Below are 4939 nucleotides of genomic sequence, written 5' to 3' on the forward strand. Positions count from 1 at the left end.
CTATCGTTAAGGGCTCATATAGTTAGATATAATCCAAGAGTTTGGGCACCTCAAGGATCCTACCCCTAGTATGTAGTCCTCCCGACTACAACTCAATGTCTCCTCACCTCTTATCTAGAGGTGCATGAGCACTCATGGCACAATCGTCATCAATATCGACCTCTTTCTCCGCCTTAGCTGGAGTTGTCTTTGAATTGAAAGCCTCTCCCTTGTTTTTCTTCTTGGGACACTGGGAGGCATAATGTCCCATCTCCCCACAATGGAAGCACTTAACCTTGGAGATTTCCTTCTTCTTCCTCTTCCCTTGATGTTCCGCAAATGCTAGAGCCGCATCCTCCTCCTCCACTTTCTTGATTCAACATCCCTTGCCACTACTCCCTGCCTTGGTCATCCTCTTGATTTCATCCTGGCGAAGAGCTGCCCACATATCCTCCCAACTGAGAAGAGTAGCCCTGCCCAAAATACTTTGGAAAAATGTATCCCACTCCTCGGAGACTGCATTCAGGGCAGTCATGACCATAAATTCTGGATCTGGTGTAGACCCCACGGAAGTAAGATGGTTGTGAATCTCCTGCAACCTGAGAAGGAATGGATCTATTTGCTCTCCCTTATGCATATGATATGACCGTAGCTGATTCTCCAATAGCATCTTCCGCTGCACAGAAGAGCCCTGGTATAAGGTGGTCAGGGTGTCCCACATCTCCTTTGCTGTGTTCTTCTCAACAATATGTGGTATGACATGATCTTTGACCTCATCTAGGATCATGCACTTTGCCCTTGCCATTGCATCCTCATACTTCTCGTTCTCAGTTGGGTCAACTGGGATAGCCACGGTTTTCAAGGCATAGTCCTTGATGCAATGTTGATCTAGGACTACCAGGATCCTAACCTTCCAGATGAAAAAGTTGGAAGCCCCATCCAACCTGTCCGGATCCCTCAGTCCATTCACTACCATTTTAGCTCCTCTTCTGGACTCCCTCTAAGTCCTGATTTCCCTTCTGGAAATCCTCTGGCCAACTGTCGAACCACTCCTCTCCAATCCTCCTTGCAACTGCGACTCAGATATGGATTCCTTGGCTAGAAGTCTGTCGAGGTAGTGACTCCCTCTACCTTGGTCTCGCCTCCTTAGACACTATTATGCTATGACAAAAACAACATCCCACCAACTCCTCAAATCACAATCTGTCCACAACTCCCCAAGCTCCGACAATCGAAGAAACTAAGTCTTTCAGGGTCTGCGTAGTCCTGACAAAGGCTAAATCTTCTCCTCCTAGCCATAGTTTCTATCTTTCCTGGTTGAGAAATATGACTAGGCATTGTGTAGGTCTAATATGCCCCTCTCTGCCTCTGCGCTGACCATCCTCTTGGCTCAAAATGATGATGCAGGCTCTGCATCACTTCCTCTCTTGCTGCTTTTGCTATGGAACAACACTGTCTCTTGGGACAATTGCTTCTGCTGCATTTTTTTCAGATTTATCCTGCTGGCCTCTTTAGTTCTCCCGTGATCTGCAATGCTCTCATACCATGTGGAGATTTATAAGTCTGACACATTAGAAATCCCTACTACATTATCTGGTTTATTATCTCCTACTTGTTCATTCCATTAACAATTTACTTATTAATATAAATATAGAAATAAACACAAATGCAACCTTCACACATATACAGATCAAAAACTGAAATAACTGAGACAAACACATAAGGGATGCTGTTATTTTTTGACAATAATCCCTGAAAAGACCTAATGCGGGAAAACCGGTGCAACAGATATGAGGTTTTTATTATTATGCAATTTATGAACACAACTAGAGTGCTAGAAATGGCTCACCCTTCAGAGGTTTTCCTTGGAAGAAGTACGTCTCCTTGGAGACAGATATTCTCGCCGATTAGTTACCGGATGATTGATCCCACAGTAACTTCAACAGTTCTTTAGTTGGACAATGAAAGTTGCTCCAAGCTTCTCTCTGGAACTGCGTCACCCTCTACAACTTTGCATCTTCCTCTCAACTCCCAATCCGCCCCATTAAAATTTCTTAGCGCTGCCTCTTCAACCTAGCTTCAGCTCTGCAACCCTCTGTGCTGCCTGGGTCAACCTCTTGGCCCTCTGCATTAGCCTCTTAGCCCTCTGTGTCATCTGTGCTGGCCTCCTCAACCTTTGCGTTAGTCCTAGCTACCTCTGCGTCAACCTTCCAAGGCTCTGTGCTATCTCTTCAACACTTTCTCTGTGTCTCTGATATGTATTCACGACCTTTTGTGGAACTGCCCCTCACTGCAACATATCACTAACTCGATTTCTCAGCAAACCCTACCCCAGAAAAACGAATTCTTGATCAACTTGGTGTATCTCCAGCTGACCCTCAAGCCTCCTCTTATACTTTTCTTATTGATGATTCAACGTCCGAGCTTAAGTCCCTAATCAATGACTAATATTATATTTGGCTTCATCCTCGTTATTTAAAACTTTCTCACCCATATTATATTAATACACATTAATATTTTAATTTTCTTAAGTTTATACTTAGGAACCCCATTAAAATATTAATTATTTTAATATCTCTTCATTTGGGTGGAATTTCCCCAAACAATTTTTGAGTCTTGGAGATATCATGTGCCTTAACCTCTCCACAAATTTTCATGGCTAGAGAACATCCGATGCTACCAAAAATCAACATATATCATCCCTTACCTATATCTACTCGTGCTTGGGAAATCATTTCCATGGACTTTGTGGGAGGTTTACCGATGACTAGGAAAGGACATGAATACCTGTTCGTGGTAGTTGCAGGTTTAACAAGATGTATGTTTTGATGCCCTGTAAAAAGACCATCAATGGGAAAGAAGCAACAAAATTTTTCATTGGACAAGTTTGGGTGTAGTTTGAGATACCAAGGAGCATCATTTTAGACAGGGATACAAGATTTCTCAGTGCATTTTGGACTACATTGTGGGAGAAGATGGACACAAAGTTGAAGAGATCTACAACATTCCATCCACAGACAGATGGATAGACAAAGGTAGTCAACATGACTTTGGTGCAACTTCTAAGAGGATACAACCAAAAGCATCTGAAGACTTGAGATGAAAATATGGTATATATACAACATTATTACAATAGAGCAGTCCACACTTCTACAGGAAAGTCCCCATTTGAAACTTGTTTTGGATATTTTCCACCTTCACCTTTAGATATTGCATATGGGCAGCAAGGAGGAGTGAGGGAATATCTTATAGGGGATGCTTTAAGCGCTGAAAAACTTCTAGAGAAGACCAGGAAAATCCATTTACAGGTACAAGAAACATTGCAGAAGTCACATTAGAAGTATAACGCTGGGCATGATCGACATAGAACACAAAAATCATTCAAGGTGGGAGACAAAGTATGGTTACTGTTGAACAAGGAGAGGCTGCAGGGGTCTGGTAAGAAAATCAAGGCTCTGAGGTATGGTTCCTTTGAGATACTGGAAAAGGTGGGTGATAATGCCTATCAACTTAGTTTACCACCATATATGCGCATTTACTCAGTTGAGAATGTAGAGAATTATAAACTCTATGAGACTTCCATGCTAGATTAGGAAGAGGAACAATTCCTACCTTATGTGGAGGATTTGGAACCATATTCTTAGGCAAAGTTGACAAAAGATGCAATTTTGCAGAAGAGGTCTAGAACTACAAGACAAGGGTAACATGACCTTTGGCAGATTGGATTGAAGGGACAACTTCCAGGCAAAGTTAAATGGTACACTAGAGAGAAGGTGGAGAAAAAACTTCCTCATCTCATTCAGTAGAAGCTTCTGGGGACAAAAAGACTCCCAAAATGGGGAGGTTTGATCTATATTGGATCATTATATTGTTTTTCATCTATCTCGATGCATTTGGAGTGGAAAAAATGGAGGAATCAGCTCACGAGACCGTTTTTACCAGCGAGATCCAGTTTGGAAAAATGAGGTCTAAAACCTTCCCGAAGAATTTTGAGGCATCAAATGACGTTTTTTGGGGGTAAAACTTTGTTTCTTTTACACAACATCATTTCATGCTATTCTACACACAAAGATATTTCTAACGATGCAAGAAGTACGTCAATAGAAGTCTGTATGCAAAAGTTATGCCACTCAGAAGTTTACCTTCCTATTTTCACACCTATAGTTCGGGAGGATGCTATGTCAACCCCCATTATTCATGGAAAATGGGCTAGCCATGTGTTTGTGATGTAAAAGACTCTAGAAGAGTCTATACTGTAACTCTAGTTAAGAGATGATGTAATCAATATTAACCACTAGTAGGCTATCGGGCTGTGTTATAGCCGGGCCATTAGGAGGAAGAGGCATTCTATTCTTTCGAGAGAATTTTGTTCCATAGCCGAGCAAAGATAGTAAGGAGAGATAGGAGGTAGAGCACACAGATAGGATTTGTGCACTGTAGTAGCCCATGAGCCACAAACATTATTTCTTTGTACTCACAACCATACTTTCAGAGAAAGAAAGAGAGCGAAGCGACCTCACCTTCCAGTTGGGTTTTCTCCAGAAAGGGTTTCCGAGAGAGCATATCTTGTGTCTTATGTGTGTGTGTGCGAGCTTATTTTGTTGTTCTCTACTTTTTTTCATAATTTCCATTCGCATGCATGCACTAATTACAGTTAAATCTACAGATTTTAAAGTTTAATAAAACTTTAATAGTGTAGAATCTCAGATTTATAATATAATATTATCAGATATGTTGTGACGAACTATCTAGTGGAATATCCATGACAGTTTACGAACCATAAGCTCGAAAAAATCACATTCACCTTTGCTTGTCTTTCTTTTGCTCTGACATTTTTTTCGTTGTCTGCCTTGTAACTTCTCAATTCATCTCTTAAGTTGTTGAGAGTATTCGTCCAATCAGGGGAATTTTCCCATTAACATCTTCCCAATTGAGTCCTCTTCCTAATTATGATGGGATC

Source organism: Pinus tabuliformis, chromosome 4_2 (assembly GCF_031772625.1).
Source record: "Pinus tabuliformis cultivar Carrire ecotype Pingquan chromosome 4_2, CPIR1, whole genome shotgun sequence".
Classification (NCBI taxonomy): domain Eukaryota; kingdom Viridiplantae; phylum Streptophyta; class Pinopsida; order Pinales; family Pinaceae; genus Pinus; species Pinus tabuliformis.